Source organism: Mirounga leonina, unplaced genomic scaffold, assembly GCF_011800145.1.
Source record: "Mirounga leonina isolate KUSES-001 unplaced genomic scaffold, KU_Mleo_1.0 Mir_127, whole genome shotgun sequence".
Lineage (NCBI taxonomy): Eukaryota > Metazoa > Chordata > Mammalia > Carnivora > Phocidae > Mirounga > Mirounga leonina.
Genome location: NW_023270316.1, coordinates 57,176,672 through 57,196,661, shown reverse-complemented (window position 1 = coordinate 57,196,661; position 19,990 = coordinate 57,176,672). Strand labels below are relative to the sequence as shown.

Sequence of the window (19,990 nt, the reverse complement as noted above, 5' to 3'; positions counted from 1 at the left end):
GGGGGGGGGGGGGGGGGGCAAAGGGAGAGGGAGAAGCAGACTCCCTGCTGAACAGGGAGCCTGATGCGGGACTTGATGTCAGGACCCTGAGATCATGACCTGAGCTGGAGGCAAACCCTTAACCGACTGAGCCACCCAGGCACTCAAGCCTCTAGAAATTTAATAAGATTGAAGTCATGCCATGCATTTTTTCCAACTACAATGGTACAAAATTAGAAATCCATCACAAGAAAAAAACTGGAAAAAACACAAACACATGGAAGCTAAACATGATATAAACTACCAATGGCCCAATGAAGCAATCAAGAAGAAATTAAAAAAAAAAAATACGAGACAAATGAAAATGAAAACACAGGGGCTCTAAATCTTTGAGAGGCAGTGAAAGCAGTTCAAAGAGGGAAATATGCTGTGATATAGGCCTACTTCAAGAAACAAGAAAAAGCTCAAATAAACTAAGCTTACACCTAAAGGAACTAAAAAACAAACAAACAAACAAACAAAAAAACAGATCAAAATCCAAGGCAAGTAGAAGGAAAGAAATAATAAAGATCAGAGCAGAAATAAATGACTTGGAGACTAATAAAATAATAGAAAGATCAATGAAACCAAGAGCTGATTCTTTGAAAAGATAAACAAAATTGATAAACCCTTAGCCAGACTGAGCAAGAAAAAAAGAGAAAGGACCCAAATAAATAAAATCAGAAATGAGTGAGGAGAAGTAATAACTGACACCACAAAAATACAAAGGATTGTAAGAGAATACCAGGAAAAGTTTTATGCCAACAAATTAGCCAACCTAGAAGAAACAGATACATTCCTAGAAACATACCATCTTCCAAACTGAATGAGGAAGAAATAGAAACTTGAATAGACTGATTACTAGTAATGAAATTAAATCAGTTATCAAAAAGCTACCAAAAAATAAAAGTCCAGGACTAGATAGATTCACTAGCATTTAAAGAAGAGTTAATACTTATTCTCCTCAAAGTATTTCAAAAAACAGAAGAGTAAGGAACTCTCCCAAATATATTCTACAAGGCCAGCATTACTCTGATAGCAGACAAGTCACTGCAAAACAAACAAACCAGACACTGCAAAAACACCAAAAAATCCCCCAAAACACCAAAACAAAACAAAACTGCAAGCGAATATCCCTGATAAACATAGATGCAAAATCCTCAACAAAATATTAGCAAACTGCATTCAACAGTACGTTGAAAGGATCATTCACAATGATCAAGTGAGATTAATTTCAGAAACGCAATGATGGTTCAATATTTACAAAACAATGTGATATACCACGTAGATAAAACAAAGGATAAAAATTATATGATCATCTCAATAAATGCAGAAAAGCGTCTGACAAAGTTCAACATCCACTCATCCATAAAAAAAATCTCAACAAAGTAGGTTTGGAGGAAACATACCTCAACATAATAAAGGCCTACAGCTAACATTATACCCACTGGTGAAAACTGAGAGCTTTTCCTCTAAGATCAAGAACAAGACAAAGATGTCCACTCTCACTACTTTTATTGAACACAGAAAGTCCTAGCCACAGCAATCAGACCAGAAAAAGGAACTAGAGGCATTCATAAGAATGCACTCCCCCCGCCCCAAAAAGGATGAGATCATGCCATTAGTGACACCTGGATGTACCTAGAGGGTATTATGCTAATTGGAATAAGTCAGATTGAGAAAGACAAATACCCCTGTGATTCCAGTCATATTTGGATCTAAAACAAATTAAACAAACACAAAAAAAGTAAAGAAGAAGTTAAACTGCCACTATTTATAGATGACATGACACTATACTTAGAAGATCCTAAAGACTCCACCAAAAGAAGTACTAGAAATAATAAATGAATTCATAAAGTTTGTAGGATACAAAATTAATAAATGGAAATCAGCAGCATTTCTATATATTATTAATGAAGTAGCAGAAAGTAAAATTAAGAAAACAACACCATTTACAGTTGTATCAAAAATAATAAAATACCCAGGAATAACATAGCCTAAGAGGTGCAAGACCTCTCTCTGAAAACTATAAAACACTGGTGAAAGAAACTGAAGATGACATAAACAAATGGAAAGATATTCCATTCTCATGAATTGCAAGGACAAGTACTGATAAAATGTCCACGCTACCCAAAGCAATCTACAGATTTAATGCAATCCCAATCAAAATACCAACAGCATTTTTCACACTAGAAAAAATAATCCTAAAATTTGTATGGAATCATAAAAGACTCTGAATAGCCAAAGCAGTCTTGAGAAAGAAAAACAAAGCTGGAGATAATTACAATTCCAGACCTCAAGATATACTACAAAGCTGTAGTAATCAGAACAGTATGGTACTGGCACAAAAACAGACACAGAGATCAATGAAACAGAATAGAGAGCCTAGAAATAAACTTACAATTATATGGGAAATTAATCGATTACAAAGGAGGGAAGACTATACAATATGGAGAAGACAGTCTCTTCAATAAATAGTTCTGGGAAAATTGAACAGCTACATATAAAAGAATGAGACTGAACCACTTTCTAAGACCATACACAATATAAACTCAAAATGGATTAAAGACCTAAATAGAAGTCCTGAAACCATAAATCTCCTAGAAGAGAACATAGGCAGTAATTACTCTGATTGGCTATAGCAACATTTTTCTAGATATGTATCTTCAGGCAAGGGTACGAAATGCAAAAATAAACTATTAGGACTAAAACAAGATACAAAGCGTTTGCACAGCAAAGGAAACCATCAACAAACCAAAAAGGCAACCTACTCAATGGAAAAAGATACTTGCAAATGATATATCTGATAAGTTCTCTATATATTTTGTATATTAACCCCTTAACACCAAAAATACCCCAAAACCAAAAAAACAAAAAACTCCAAAAAACAATCCAATTAAAAAAGAGAGGACATGAATAGACATTCTTCCAAAGAGGTCATATAGATGGCCGACAGATACGTGAAAATATGCTCAACACCACTAATCATCAGAAAAATCCAATCAAAATCACAATGTGATATCATTTTATACCGGTTAGAATGGTTAAATCAAATAGATAAGAAATAACAAGTGTTGGTGAGGATGTGGAGAAGAGGGAACCCTGGTGCACTGTTGGTGGGAATGTAGATTGTTACTGCCACTGTGGAAAACAGTATGGAGTTTCCTCAAAAAATTTAAAATAGGAGTACCGTATGATCTAGTATTTCCACTAGCTGGTATTTACCCAAAGACAACAAAAACACTAACTGAAAAAGATATATGTACCCCTATGTTGTTTATTGCAGTATTACTTACAATAGCCAAGATATGGAAGCAACCTCAGTGTCCACAGATAGACAACTGGATAAGGAAGCTGTGGTGTACACATACAATGGAATGTTGCCATTAAAATAAAAAGGATGAATATGCACCCGGCAGGGGAGATACCATGATCACAAAGGTGGTTTTCCCAGGGCCAGGCTTATCCATTTACTCCAGATGTGTTGATCCCTGAGATTTCCCCAAATGTAGGAAACTTGACTGCATAATTTGTGGTAGTGGGGGCCTGTGTTTGCACTCCCCACCCCCCAAAAAAGGATGAGATCATGCCATTAGTGACACCTGGATGGACCTAGAGGGTATTATGCTAACTGGAAAAAGTCAGATTGAGAAAGACAAATACCCCTGTGATTCCAGTCATATTTGGATCTAAAACAAACTAAATAGACACAAAAAGCAGAATCAGACGTATAAATACAGAGAACAAACTAATGGTTGGCAGAGGGAGGTGGGTGGGAGGATGGGCAAAATGGGTCAAGGGGAGTAGGCGATGTCGGAATGAGTCATTCATGGGGATAACAGGACAGCATAATGAATACTATACACTAAGATACTGTAATAGCATTGTATGGTGATAGACAGTAGCTCTGCTTGCGGTGAGCACAGCATAATGTATACGCTTGTTGAATCCCTATGTTGTATGCCTGAAACCAATGTAACAGTGTGCCAACTATACTCACATAAAGAAAGGGAGGGAGGGAGGATATTTGGACAGATCTGAATATTGTAAAAATTTAAATATTTTTTTTTATTTTTTTAAATTTTATTCTTATGTTAAAATTTAAATATATAAAGTACTTTTGGTGTTATTTGTACAGGTCTGAATTATTTTATTTGTTTAACTCAAGGGCCCACTAACAGTAGCCCATGGGCCAAAACCAGTCTGTTATCTGCTTTTGTAAATAAATTTTATTGGAAGACAGCCATGTCATTTATTTACAAACGTCTATGACTGCTACTGTGCCATAATAGAACTGAAATAGAGACAGTGTGCCCACAAAACCTAAAATACTTACTACATAGCCCTTTTCAGGAGCAGTTTGCCAACCCCTGGTCTAGCTAGCTGGATTGTGATTAACAATTCGTTTGGTCATGAAGTAATAGTTTGCTATATTTAGAAAGCAAGTTATAAATAAGAGCTTTTATTTGAGGGTAACATACTAAAGTTTTTCAGGAAACATAAACTTGATCTCATGTCACAATTCCCTATCCTGAGCTTACTAAAACTTTGAGTCTTCTGAGTTCTTGTAGCTTAATTTTTTTTTTCTGCTTTCTTATTTTTTTTTCTTTTTAAACATTATCAAGAGCTTATGTTCACATTCTGTGCCCATAGCACTCAAGTTGTAGGGGCCTGAGGGACTTGGTTCTCTCATTCACTGGGAACATTCCACAACAGTGTGCATATAGAAATTGTGTCTGGCTTCATTCTAAGATCCTTTTTCTCTTATGGGTGCCAGTGAGGTCATCCAGGCATGTCTGACACTTTCCGTAGTTGTTTGGTGAGGGGCTTCCAGAAACAGATTCTGCACCGCAGCCAAAGCTCTCAGCGCTGTCTCTGCTCTGACTTAAGCGAAGCCACATTAGTTTAAATAATCACTTGAAGGCTTTGCTGTATTTTCAGAAGACCCTATTGAGCAGATTAACACCAGAAAAGTCTCATTTTTCAACTGGGAATTGAACGAAACAATCCCCTCATAATGAATCTGCTGCAGCTAGTCGTCCTATGAGAGATGACTGTGGATGATTTTTTCTGACCATGAGGGAGATGGGAGATGGCTTGGGGAGGCGCTACTGTGTGCTCTTGTGTCACATGAGGGTCTGTTCGAAGAAGAAACACCTTGTCCTGCCCCTGAACTCATTTGTTTACAAAAGTGTGTTGGGTCCTTCTGCACAGCTGTCTACTAATTCTCTTTGGGGTCCTGAGGTTTTACTTTGTGGTGGGGGTAAAGGGTGTGGATGCTAAAATGAGAACAAGGAGAGAACAAGTCCTGCAGTAGAGCCCCCAACAACTCTTGGCTATCAACATTCCACATTTCTGTGTCCTGAGAAACTGGTACTTGTGGCAAGTATATAGCCACAGGGATCCTGTAGCCTGGAGACCCTGCAAAACAGCATCAGCAGTGTCTGATGTTGGGCTAGAGCTCAGCAGTGCCCCCTCGATTGCTAAATCCTCTATCTGCATGAAACCACTCTGGAAAGCAAAGCTCGCTCTAGGGCAACTTGTCAATGGTGCCAATTCAATTTTAAACTTATATAGCCTCTTCTATCAAATGCTTGACAGCTAAGTACTTTAAAGAGTTCAGGTATTTTTTTTTTTTTTAATTCTACCCAGGACAAGAAATTGTAATAGTCTTGTACATAGTAGGCACTTGATAAGCATCTGCTTATTATGCATATCCTACACATATCCTGAAGAATTTGCAGATTATGCCATTATTTTTTCTTTACGCTTTGCTGAAGTTTGGCCAATGGCCACAGCATCACAAAGATTCAGGAAGCTGTAAGCAGAAGAGCACAGAATGTTTCTGCAGAGATGGGAGTGTGCTCAGGGATTGCTAAATCCCTTCCTTGGCTTGACTTGGCAGGGAACAAGTACAGAGGACAGAAGATAGATTAAGTCCTCTATCTTCATCTTTTACCAGAACATTGACAGGCCCAAATCAACTGAGCAACTTGGATGGATGAGAAAGCAAGAAGACAATCCACTGTAAAAGGAAATCTTTGTGGATACCCAAGCAGGTGCAAAAAAGAGCAAAGAGTCTCTGGCCGGCCTGGAGGAGAGAGGATGGTGTTCTGAGAAGGCTTAGAGTACATGAGGGAGAAAGTAAGTCTCCCAGGGCTTACACAAGGTACCCAGGCATATTTGAGAGAACAAATACCTCCTGAACTCCTACTCTCTATGTGCCAGGCTGTGGAGAGATCATGTGAAAGAGACAATGTCTCTGGCCTCAAAAGCTTATAATCTAGAGAAGAAACTCTCAAACAGAATCATTTTTATTATGGCTCTTTGTTGGATTGAGTGAAAATTGGTCCTATAATATTTAGGACTTATGTGCTGAATTATGTGTACAGTTTTTAGGCATTCTTCTTAGGCCAGATCTACTGGGTAGCCTATTTTGCAATGCTGGGCAGAGAAGAGTAGAATTGTTGAGGGAGGTGGTGGTGTTCCCTGCTCCCTGGAAATGCGGCCCTGGGGCCTGGTGAACAGCTGGTGGACAAGGTTCTGCCACAGCCTGCACAGTGCCAATCTCCAGAGTCTGCCATCCCCCCTTCGAGGTTGCTCTGTTTCTCACTGAGTATGCATGTGTATTTGGGATGATGATCATGAATTTAGAACACCTCTCCTGGGATGGAAATTATGAATTACAGATGAGAGAAAGATCACTTATTCAGGAAATGTTCCAATTCTGAAACTAACGACTGAAGAAGTGTCCAGATGTAAAGCACTGACAAATCTTTGAGCATATATATTTGCTAGAATATTAAAAATACCAACATATTAAAATTAGCTCTCAAAATTCAGGTAAAAATGCTTCTTGATGTCAAATATTAACTGATATTTGACATCTGATTCCATTAGAACTGACATTTGATACCATTATTTTCAAAACAAAAGTCTACTTTTCTTCCCAGAGGAAGGGTGACATCAATAATATTTGCAATTGATATCTATTCTTGTCAGGATTAAGGGAAAATTTTGTGTTGTATTTGCTGCACAAACCGGGGAAGGACAGTAAGAATATGATGAATTTGTTGCATGGTTTATGAAAATATAATGGTCCCTGAAAGCTTAGCAATCATAAAATAGATTTTTCTTTAATTCAAGCTAATAATTTAAAGCCTGAGTCAAAAATCCTTGAAGATTAAGTGAGAAAGACACATATCACCTGGCACAGTATATGATGACAAAGGGTCCCAGAAGGTCAGTGTAGTTTGCTCTATAACACCCAGGGAGTATAGTAAATTCAGAAGAGATAAGGGAGACCAATTCCATAGGAACCCAGAAACTAAAGGGCAAGTAGTGTTCCATGGCAAGTTTTAAGGAGTATTTCTCAAGTGACTTCATTTTGCTTTCCAGAAAATTTGGTCACTGAGGTAATTACTCTAATGAACAGAATTTATCTTATTACCTGAAATATTTATTCACCAGTTACATGTGCTGTAAATGTACCCTGTTTTTTTTGTTTTGTTTTGTTTTTTTCCCCTGCTTAAGAAGACAGAAGGACTTGAGCAATTCAGCTTCTTAAAGGGGATAACGCATTCCTAGATGGGGTTGGCTGGGAAGATGGCAGGGTAGGAGGACCCTAAGCTTTCCTCCATCCTACAGAGACAATAGGTAACACTCACATCAGTGTAAATAACCCAGACAACAACATGAAGACCCGTGGAACAAACTCCACAACTAAACGGTAGAGAAGAGACTACACTGAAGAAGACAGGAAGGGCAGAGACGCGATCTGGGAGTGAAACAGACCATGGCCCTCTGTGGTGGGGGGGAACCAGTCACACAAAGAAGGGCAGAAAAGACTTTCATACCAGGGAGCCCATGGATGGGGAGGGTGAATCCCCATAATATTTGCCTTTGAAGATGAGAGGGGCCAAATATTGTGAGTTCTTACAACCAGTGGGACTTAAAATCTGGAATTTTAAAAATTGGTGTGCTCAGCTCTGGGAGAGCCCCAAGGGCATTAGGAAGTGTCGTCCCTGCCCTTAAAGAGACAGCATAGAACCAGCAGTTTGAAAAATACCAGGGACAGACAGGAGGGAGAGTGATTTGCTCATCTCAGAGCATGCCCCCAAGGGACAGAAGTTATGGGGAAACCACTCTAGGAACAAAGGAGCTGGTAGGTGCCATTGCCCTCCCCTGCCCCCCAACATAAACAATGGCCACCTGAGAGAACCAGGGCAGCACTGACACTCTTTCCCTAACTTGCTTACCCCAATACCCCAACTAAAAGAAACATGGCCACACGGGCTTTATTTTGCAGTACTTATCAGTTTTGTATGACCCATAGGAAAGAATGTCTCAGGGTTAAAAGGAAGCAAGAACTAAAGGAAAATATAAAAAGAAATGTATTTTTTTCTGAGATTTTTAGTTTATATTCCAGGTGTGCAAGTCTGGAGGGGTTTAGATTAGGATTTTGGGATAAAAGGCTTAATGTTGGGAAAAAATAGTTGAAAACCCCCAAATTTTCTCTGAATTGAGAAAAACTCCCCACAAAGGCAGTAGAAACAGAAAAACAGTTTTGTTACTGAATAAGTATTAAACCAGAGCGTGATGATCATCACATCGAGAAATTGCACAGACAGAAATTTTACCCCCTTATATAGCCAAGCAGATTTTAAAGCCAAGAACATTCCTTACATGTTCTCAAGATAAACAGTACTAGTCCTCAAGTCAGAGGACTTGACAGCACATTTGTCACACATAATTCATCCTAAATTTACCTGGTAATTGGGTTGACCATCTGTGTGAGCTAATTGGCTTGATATAAAAGATAAACAAACTTCTTATATCCTTATGTCAGGAGGTAGTTTTATAACTTGGAACAAGGCATCCCCAACTTAGGCTCCTACCCTCCCACAGAGCCTGGGAGATTCAAAAGGATGGCTCCCAGATCCTTGAGAAAGACCTTCCTGGGTTATAAACTGGCAAGATAGTTAAAACAACAACAACAACAACAACAACAAAAAGTGAAAAACATTTTCATATGTCTCAAAAGGGCAGAGAGAATTTACAATTACATGTTTATTAAAAAAAATGCTCTGACAAAAGGGAAGGGGGATATCTCTTCCCTTATTTTTAACAGGGAGAATTAAGCCTTTTATTTTCAATTTTCCTATGCATAACAAGTTGAACTCAGACTTTTGAGTCTTATAATCAGCAACACACAGGAATGAGAAGCATAGGAATTTCTTTAACACTAACTCCTGCAATTAAGCTAGAAAACAAAACAAACAAAACAACAACCAATCCAAACTTTTTTCATTTCTCTTCATACTCTATTCAGGGATTATGCCATTTTTCATCCACTGCTGAGTTTCTATTATATTACCAATTAACTGTTTTAGCTAAGAGAGAGAAATAATCATCCCTTAATTTTAAAGACATGTAGTAACCTCGCAACAATTTGTCACTGTTTCCTAAAACATGCAGTCTTTTTAGTTGGTACTCTGTGTAAGAGGTAGAAAATGCTTTCCTTGGGAATCAGAAAGGGTCTTTTCACAATATCCTGGTCTCTGGAGAGGAGGGGGAGGTGAACTGGGCCACCTGGGCTTTGATCTTTTCCAGAATGGCAGTCCTATACCACTGAAATGCACTTAATGGTTTCCACTAAGGAATGGATAAAAACATCCTGTTTGCCTGGTTTGTGTTCTCTGAGAATTTAGACTTGAAAATTCTTCAGAAAATCACTACTTACTCCTTGACTGATCTGATCCATCTAGCCGTGACCTGAGATAACTTCTCCCCTTCTTAGTGAAACTGTTTGGGGCTGAGCCAGTCTCCAAAGATTCTGGGTATTTGAATGACTGAGAGAATTCTGGGATGGGGAGAGGTAGTTTTAGAGTCAAATATTCATTCAGACATTCCCCTAAAGAAACACAGACTTAAATCCTTTTTATTTGGCTCTGGGACTGAGCTCATGTGAGGATTTCCAGATTAGTGATGAAGTAAATCTGGACACTTAGAACTCATCCTGTTAAGACATATTTCTGTGGGGTTGTTCCATTTATAAAGCTGGCTTCTTATGGTGCATTTGATCCTGTTGTAATTCTTTTTTTTTTTTTAATTTTATTTATTTATTTGACAGAGAGAAACACAGCGAGAGAGGGAACACAAGCAGGGGGAGCGGGAGAGGGAGAAGCAGGCTTCCCGTGGAGCAGGGAGCCTGATGCGGGGCTTGATCCCAGGACTCTGGGATCATGACCTGAGCTGAAGGCAGACGCTTAACGACTGAGCCACCCAGGCACAATCCTGTTGTAATTTCTTAGGCTTGCAGACCAGGCTGCTCAACTTGTGTGAGATCAAAGTTCTAGAAGTAAAAGCACCTGGAATTGGTACAATCTTTCCACTTTCCATTGCCCACCTCCCTCCAAAAAAAAAAAAAAAATTCTATCTATCTATCTATCTATCTATCTATCTATCTATCTATCTATCATCTATCTATCTATCTATCTATCTATCTATCTATCTATCTATCTATCTAATCTTTGGGTACCTTAATTTAGCCCAATGGACTTTAAAGACCTTTATCTCTAAAAGTCCAAGGATACCTTTTAAAATAATGTTTCCAATCTTCCCCCTTTCTACTCTGAGCCTATATAAAATATATAAAATATAAATGTCACCTCAATAGAAGTTAAATAGCAGTCTACATTTTAGGCTACATGCCAAATGCTAACCTTAAAATTCTGTCTATCATGTTGAAAAAAGGAGTCCAAAGTGTTTATGGTTACGTGACTTTACCTTGGTATAACTTATAGGACTTTAGTATAACAAGTGCATTTAATCATGTAATGGAAGCACACAATTAGATAAATGGACTAATTTTATTATCTAGATTTTAATAAAGCACTTGCTACTTTGCCTCATGAAGCCAACTTGTAAAATTAAGTCATGTTAGCTCAGATGTGAATATTGTCACAAGGGCTCAATTTTGGCTGAAATCCCATAAAGAAAGAATAATGATGGTCATCAATGCATTAAAATTGTAAGAAGATGCCCAGAGCAGTGCCTCAGGAAATGGGCATGAGACTAGTTTAAGATAATGTTTCCATTAATGATACAAAAGTTAGTAGAGGAATAGGGAGACAGTCTCTCAAGGGGTTTGATAAAATGTAACTCCTTATAAATGAATTCTTTTTCATTTTTATTTTAGCCATACTCTGACATCTTGAAATAAGGCATAATCAGAAGTGGTCCAGAAAAGTCTTGATCATTTTAAGATACCCTTAAGTCCTTCTTATGGAAGTAATTTCACATAGAAGTTAAAAATAAGTTGCATTAACTTTCGAGGTTTGCTCCCTCCAGAATGTGGAAACCAGTTTCTGTTAACTATTTCGCATCACCATGTGTTAAATTGCAGAGCAGGATGAAAATAGCTCCTAGAAGATGTTGGGGGAGTTGCTGCACTGCATTCTGAAGCATTGGCAAAGCACCTAATTCATGTTCTGAAGCTCTTCCCTGAGAAAATTGTTAATGACTGGAAATGAGCTACTTTGAATATTGGGAAAGTTTGTTTACTTATTTTTTTTAAACAATTGTTTTGGTGTTGGCATGGAGAATCCTAGGGGTAGATGGGAACTAGATGACATTGAAGGATTATAAATAGGGAGGTGTTTCCATGCTTGTGAAATGACCTACAGAATGTACTGAATTTGTCTTCTCGCCTTTTCATCATTTTGGGCTGTACAAAAATTACTCACTGGAAGAAGCAGCTCAAGAGCGCAGTTTTGTTCTCTTTGCCTCCAGTTAAAGCAGAGCCCAAACAATGTTGTACTCTTATCTAATGGTTGCCCTACTCACAGCAGGCTATTTTTTGTTTGTTTGTTTTCTTTCTCATAGCTATTTATATTCTGAGATTTTTTTTTGTTCCTGTCATTTAAAAAATATTTTAATACAACCTCACACCTGTCAGAGTGGCAAAGATTAACAACTCAGGAACCAACAGACGTTGGCGAAGGTGGGGAGAAAGGGGAGCTCTCTTAGACTCTTGGTGGGAATGCAAAGTGGTGTAGCCACTCTGGAAAACAGTACGGAGTTTCCTTAAAAAGTTAAAAACAGAGCTACCCTACAACCCAGCGATTGCACTATTGGCTATTTATCCAGAGGATACAAGAATAGTGATTCAAAGGGGCACATGCACCCCAATATCCATAATAGCCAAACTATGGAAAGAGCACAGATGTCCATCGACAGATGAATGGATAAAGAAGATGCAGTGTATACACACACAAACACACACACACACAGGAATATTACGCAGCCATCAAAAAATGAAATCTTGCCATTTGCAATGACGTGGATGGAACTAGAAGGTATTATGCTAAGCAAAATAAGTCAGTCAGAGAAAGACAAATACCATATGATTTCACTCAAATGTGGAATTTAAAAAACAAAACAGATGAACATAGGGGAAGGGAAGGGTAAATAAAATAAGATGAAATCAGAGGGAGACAAACCATAAGAGACTCTTAACTCTAGGAAATAAACTGAGGGTTGCTGGAGGGGAGGTGGGGGGGATGGGGTAACTGGGTGATAGGCCTTAAGGAGAGCACTTAATGTAATGAGCACTGGGTGTTATATGCAACTGATGGATAACTGGATTCTACCCCTGAAACGGATAATGCAGGATATATTAACTAAATTGAATTTAAATGTAAAAAATTAAGAAAAATTGATTTTTAAATCCAGGAGCTTTCCTTCAGCATTATGCTGGGCTCCGGGACACAGGTGAGGGCTGCATCTGTAGGTGGTGGGATGAGATGCTGGGGAGGCGGCATCTACAGGTTCATCATTAGAAGAACCTGACTTTGAGCCTAGAATAGGGACCCTTACCACCCAGGAGCTGATAAAGTGAGTCTGATTTATGTTGGCTGGGGGTTTGTACCCTGCCTATATTGCTGGTTTTAAATGAATGAACCAAAAGGTGATGTTAAAGATACCAAGAGTATGGGCCTCATGCTATGCTGAATAATGACCCCTCACGATGTTCATGCCCTAATCCCCAGAAACTGTGAACATGCTAACTTACAAGGCAGAAGAGACTTTGCAGATGTCTTGAGATGGAGGGATTATTCTGGATAATACAGTGGACCCTACATATAATTACAAGCATCGTGTATGAAGGAGGCAGAGGGAGCTGTGACTAACAGCAGAGGAGAAGGTGATGCAATCCCGTGAGTAGAGACCAGAGTGAGGCTCTGATGATGGAGGAAGGGACTATAGGCCAGGCATGAGAGGCAGCCACTAGAAGCTGAAAAAGGCGAGGAGACAGATGCTTCCTTAGAACCTCTAAAAGAAACCAGCCCTACTGACACCTCAACTTATGCCCAGACTTGTACCTCCAGAACTGAGAGAATGAATGGTGTGTTACTTTAAGTGACTAAATTTGTGGTTATTTATTATTGAACCAATAGAACACATGTGCAGGTATAATTAACAAGGCATGTGCCACCCGTGCTCGCAAGACACAAGTGTGAGGATCAGTATTGTTACCTGGAGCACTATGGATGTGGTTGGAAACAGTTTCAAGGGCAAAATTCTGGACAATAATGTGCATATGAATATATTTAAGGCATCGTAAGATTCAGTATTAAAACTTAAAATGCATGTTCTCTATATCTGAGTCTGTTTTTTATTATTTTCTTGAGGTTTCTGTATACCTAAAACTAATAGAACATTGTATGTCAACTATACTTTGATAATAATAAAAAACACTTAAACGCACAAAGGAAAAATCAGAATAAAAGGAATTCATAGACAAAGTAACTGGGTTTGACTAAAGCCTTTTCCACCTACACAAACACTATATTGGAAATAATGGGAATGAACATGGGCTCGTGGGACAAGACCCTTAAAAATTCAAGGTGTTAACCAGATTGGTAACTTCCTCTAATCCTAGTTGCCTGACCTCAGGTTAGCTTTCCTGGGAACAGATAACTGTTGCGTGAAATCTACTACAGAGCTAAACCTCTTAGATCCTAGTTAAGCTCAGTGTCATAATAGGTGACATGTCCTTGGGGCTGACAGCAGGATTTTGTTTTTGCTTTGCTTTTCTAACAGAGTTCACATGATCAGAATTAAAGAGGAGAACAGAGGAAGGGAAGAGGTAAGTTTCCCACCCTCTGCTGGGTTCAGGACCACTTTTTGCCACATGTTCTGGAAGTTGAAATGGGTGGGTTGTTTTCCTGCTGTTAATAGGCTGAAGTAAGTCAAAACCTGAAACTGCCCACTCTTTTTGGAACAAGAGATCACATGAGCATAAGAGGATCTGTAAATAAAGTGTTGGCATAGATTTTCTCCTGGTGAAGCAGGCCCACTGAATTTCTCAGGAGAGGCTTTCAATTCCTGGAGAAAAGTATACTCAGGTTCTTGATTATTGTGCAATTTAACTCAGGGATTTTTCACTCTCTTTGAAGAGTGTTTGCTTTCCAGAGAAAACAACAAACCATTAATTAGACCTGCTTCAGAGCAGTGAAATAATAGGCCTGTAAAACTGGTATCAAGTGCTTAGTCTCTGTTGATTACAGTCATTTTAATGGATGCCTCCTGGAAAAACATAATATTTTTGCTAAGGGCCCCAACCAGAGAAGGAATAAAATACAGAAAACAACAGTTTCTTACTTTAGCACAGAAAATAAATACATTTTCTCCACAGTTTTAATTTTAATATAATGGTGATTCTCCTTAAAGGGGATTCAGAGTGGAAATCCTACTCTACCCTCTGGCTTATAGGTTTCTGTGTTCTAGACTCTGAAAACAACATTCCCTTCTTTTTTTAGAGTTTAAAATTTGTAAAAGGAGAAACGTCATGCAACCAGGTAGGTAGGACACATTCAAAGCTTTACTTAAGAGTAATGATGAGACTTGAAACTAAAATTTGTTCCAAGCAGTTCCATCACTGACGCATCAAGGAGTCAGGAGACCCAAGGTTAGACATTCGAGTCTTTTCTTAAAGATGGTCATTTTAGAAAAGAACTCTCCAACAGTTATTTATAGGCATTCCTGTTTTTGTTTACTTACATCACGGTGCATGCACACAGATCTAATATGAGATAGCTTTATTGGCTTTCGTTCAGCACACATTTATGAATGTGTGCTAGACTGTGCTAGCCAGAGTAGACCCAATGTCTTTCTTTATGGAGCTTACATTCTACTGGGGGAAACAAATTAACCAAATGTTAGTAATGATGAGTGACATAAATGAGAGGCCTTTGGTGCCACTGGGAATATGACAGGAGACTTACAGTTGAGGAAGCAATCGGGGAAACTTCTATGAGGAAGTGACGATTGAACTGAGAGCTAAAGGGTTAGCAGGACCCGACCAGGCAAAGAACCAAGGGTGGGGGTGGGGAGACAATCCTGGGCAGAGGGAAGAGAATGTGCCAAGACTCTTGTTGAGAAGGAGCATGGGACATTCAAAGAACTGAAAGATATTTTGGTGCCATGTGGAGAGGGGATGGCAGAGAGGCAAGGGTAGATGTGAGAAGCCAGTTTGGAGAATACCATGAGGGTAGATCTCACATTAAGTGTTCTTACCACAATAAACAAAACAAAAAGACATTTATGATAGCTGATTCTCAAAGATGCAGTATTGCTTGAATAAAATCCAATTGCACAAATACTAGAACAACACCTCAACCTACCATTGATGTTACGTCATCAATGTACAAAATGAGTTAAATTGACGAGATCCCTTTAGAGATGTGTTGTCCCATGCAGTAGACACTAGTCATAGCTATTGAGCACTTAGAATGTGGCTCATCTGAATTGAGATGTTCTGTAAGTCTGAAATACACACTAGATTTTAAAGACAGTGTGAAAAAAGGTACAATAATTCATTAGTGTTTGGGGCACCTGGGTGGCTCAGTCGGTTGAGCGTCTGCTTTCGGCTCAGGTCGTGATCCCAGGGTTCTGGGGTGGAGTCCCACATCAGAGTCCCTATTCAGCAGGGAGTCTGCTTCTCCCTCTCCCTCTGCCCTCTGCTTGTGCTCTCTCTGTCTCTTGTTCACTCTCTCTCTCAAATAAATGAATAAAATCTTTAAAAAATTCATTAGTGTTTCAATACTGTTTATTGTTCTAATATTTTAGATATATTTGATTTTTAAAAAATATATTATTAAAGTTAATTTCATCTATTTCTTTTTATGCTTTTTAATGGGGCCACTACAAAATACAAAATAACACTGACCTGAACTGTATTTCTTTGGGCAGTGTGTACTGCCTTTGAGTGTGAGCCAGGTTTGCCTTAGATAGTATAAAAGAAGCTAATGGTACCGTCACTTTGGAAGATAGTTTGAAGATTTCTTTAAAACTAAGCACACTCTTACCATACAACCCAGCAATCATACTCCTTGGTATTTACCCAAGGAGTTGAAAAATTAGATCCACACAAAAACTTGCACATGGGTATTTATGGTGTGTTCATAACTGCCAAACCTTGGAAGCACCTAAGATGTCCTTTAGTAGGTGGATGGATGAATAAACTATGGTACATCCAGATAACAGAATATTATTCAGTGATAAAAAGAAATATCTATCAAGCGATGAGAAGACATGGAGGAATCTTAAATGCATATTACTAAGTGAAAAAAGCCAATCTGAAAAGGCTGCATACTGTATGATTTCAAATATATGACGTTCTGGAATAGGCAAACCTATAGAGACAGTAAAAAGATCATTGGTTGCCGAAGACTAGGGGGGAGGGTGGGATGAATAGGAGGAGAACAGAATATTTTTAGGGCAGTGAAAATACTCTGTATGATTCTAGAATGATCGACACATGTCATTATACATTTGTCCAAAACCATAGAATGTAAAACACAAAGAGTGAACATCAAGGTAAACTGTGGGTGATAATGGTGTTCCCACATATTTTTGTGTTTCGTAAAACATTGACAATGGTTTGAAATAGTAATCATGAGAGCATTTCTTAGGACTTATTCCTTATTATTTGTTTTCCTCATTCTACTAAGTTGAATAAAAGCTGGTTTAGCTCTTCTACATTAAGAAAAAAGGCTGTGGGGAAGAGGAAAGGAGGTATATGAGAACTGTACTTTCCACTCAATTTTGCGATGAACCTAAAACTGCTCTTAAAAAGCGATACACACACACACACACACAGTAATACAAAATAAACCCACCCCTGTCATCATGATTTAAGTAATTTGTGATTCAATGAACTTAGTGACACACATCCTAACTTGAGACTTTCTGACGTTGGTTTGACAAATAAGGGATTTTATAAAGATTTCCAGCTCACTTGCCACTCTGAAAGAGTCAGTCATCTGGACTCTCCCAGAAATTACAAAATAAACTATTTACAGAAATGCTTGTCATCCAGCACTGGCTGAGTTGAAAAGTTGAGAAGCTGCGGCACCACTTCCCTTCAGCCCTGTCCCTGTTGCAGGAACTGTGCAAGCATGGATATTCTCACACAGCCCTGCCTCTCTCCCTCTCCTGATCAGGAAGATGAAGTATGCAAAGATTTTTCAGGAATCCAGTGGGCAATTGATGAATGACGAGAATTTTTCAGTAAATGTACATATCTCTGGTAACTAATGCAAATAAAGAAAAACACCAAACTGTGCTTTCTGTAGTGAACAAAAATTATAGTAAATTAAGCTAAAAATTGTGGCCCGAGTATAGCTATTTACAAAAATCTCTCAGTCATGTATCAAACAGATCAAGGTCCAAGTTGAAAATTCATACACACTTTACAAAACCCACCAGCTCCTTGGAAAGAACCTAAATTTTCCACGTGTATACTATATAAATCTTCTAAGCATAAGCAATGCATTTGTCATCATTTAGCCTCAACCACTTCATTCCCAAGGAATTGTTTGGCTATTTAAATATAACTTACTTCTGGGGCAATACAGTTTCTCAGGACAGTGTTTAATTTCCCAGTAGCCTGAGATTTGAAAGGAAACTGTGGGTAGTCCTGGGAGATTATGGATAAATTGTATTTAGGCTCATACAATTTTCACAAAATGCCCTAGGGATACAAATGGCCATATATAGAAGCGATATCCATGCCAAAAGGGGTATGGGGAGGCCAGTACACCTCTTCTCCTGTATCCACATGGGACTCCACCATCCACTGGCCTGGGTCCTATTGGGTCAAATTTATGGGAAAGTTTTGAAGGGGGACACTAAGGGAGAAGTTTGACTGCAGGCAGGGTGTACTCAGGATATTGAAACCACCTAGGTATCTTAACAGAGAATTTAATATAGACAATTGTGAACCAAGTTTTGGAGAATTTCAAAGACAGAAGGGAGACAATGAAGTCTCACAGAGGAAATACACAAGGAAGCAGCTACCACCCCTGGGAATGAGGGATGTGGTGGGATTACCAGATTTGAAAAGCTTGGAGGAGGAGTCCTATGGAACTGGGACCACACCTGGGAGGAGGGAGGCTGCAGGCTGGAGACGACTTCTCCCAAGGGTGTAGCCAGGCTGTTTCGGAGGGTGTGGAAGAACCTGCTGGTGTGAAACCAACTGCTGTATGAAGAATCAATTCTGGAATGACGTTGACAGCAACAGGAAGCAACGTGGGAAGGAATAACTTCCTTCTCCCTTCTTCCTTTTAGTTTCTAGTGAAGAACCACACAGAGAGCCACGTGGCAAAAAATTGCAGTGTGATTTACGAGTCTCAGCCCCAGGGTCCCAAAGCAGAGTAAATAGGTGGGTTCGTGTTGAGAGCTAATAGTCCAAAAACCAACATAACAGCCCACTTGAAAGCTGGTGAGGCTTTACAGTTGGGACATACATTCAAATAACTCTGCAAAAAGAAGGACTGTCTAGGGTACAGGACAGCAGGACAGAAACCGAGAAATCAGTTGAGTTGAAATGTGAAGCTGAATTAGGGGTGGTTCATCATGGAAAATAGACATATGCAAGTGTTCTATCAGCACGTAAACATTACCAAAAGGCTCATATGTAAGATTCCTTTGTGGAACCTTTCAGTGCCTTGAAAGGGGAGATAACTGTAATGAGCTTATTAAGTAAATGAGCTTATCTCTTTGTTCCTTCTTTCAAAGCTATCTGCACCTTAAGCCAAACAAAACAAAACCCAACAAAACAAAACAAAAAACAACCCCCCAAAACAAAAAACAAAAGCAGTGTTGTCTCCTATTAACACAAAACCCTGCTAACATTTTGAAATTACTGCTTCAGGGTCTGTGGCATTTCTTAAGGGCCCACATCCCTTCTCTTGTCTCAGTGATTTTATTCTTCCAGGTAAATCAGGAAAACCACCTTGGAGACATTATGAGAAGGAGAATTCTTGCTCTGGTTTTTCTAAACACAGAACTCTAGACTCAGCAGGTCTAGGCAGGAGTAGACACTGGAACAATGTGTCCTGTCCTCTATGACCTGGAGTTCCTCACATTTGTACCAGAGAATGAATCACGTATTCAAATACCATCATTGCTCTGTTTTCCTCCCAGTCATATGCCCATTACTGCTTTAACCCTAGCTCTCCTCCTGGGCTGCAGTGAAAGGGAAGTGAACAAAGATTTCTACACCTCACTGTGAGTGGACTTATATTTATAGCTACGTTTAACTGTCAGACTGTCAGGAAAAAGGGAGATTTCCTTCTAAGTGGTATCTATCCCATTTTCCCCAAACACATGCACACACACACACCCACAAGTACACAGTAAAATGGTCTTTTGTAAAAAGACCAGGAGACCAATAAAATATGAATATCGTCAGAAAATATAAAAATGAAGACATAGCAGCATAACAATCAGATGCATATGGAGTGAGCTGTTTATAAATGTTCGAGGCAAATAGATAAAGTGGAAGTCATAGCCTGCCTCATCCTTTCACGTCAGAGGGGAATGAATCATAGCAGCAACTGGGATAGTGACTCACACAGTAATTTAAAAAGAAATTTGGCAAGGAGAGGATGAAAAGAGGAGC

At 39.0% G+C, this 19,990-nt stretch overlaps 1 long non-coding RNA gene and 1 other non-coding gene across 2 annotated transcripts in view; both read left to right on the top strand.

Annotated features, from left to right (window-relative positions):
• The window catches only part of LOC118009428, a 572,526-nt gene that overhangs the window by 345,179 nt on the left and 207,357 nt on the right, over nt 1-19,990 (top strand). The window lies entirely within an intron of this gene.
• On the top strand, nt 3,423-3,585 carry LOC118009732. The gene has a single exon (XR_004679015.1). It is a non-coding gene; the product is annotated as a U1 spliceosomal RNA (small nuclear RNA).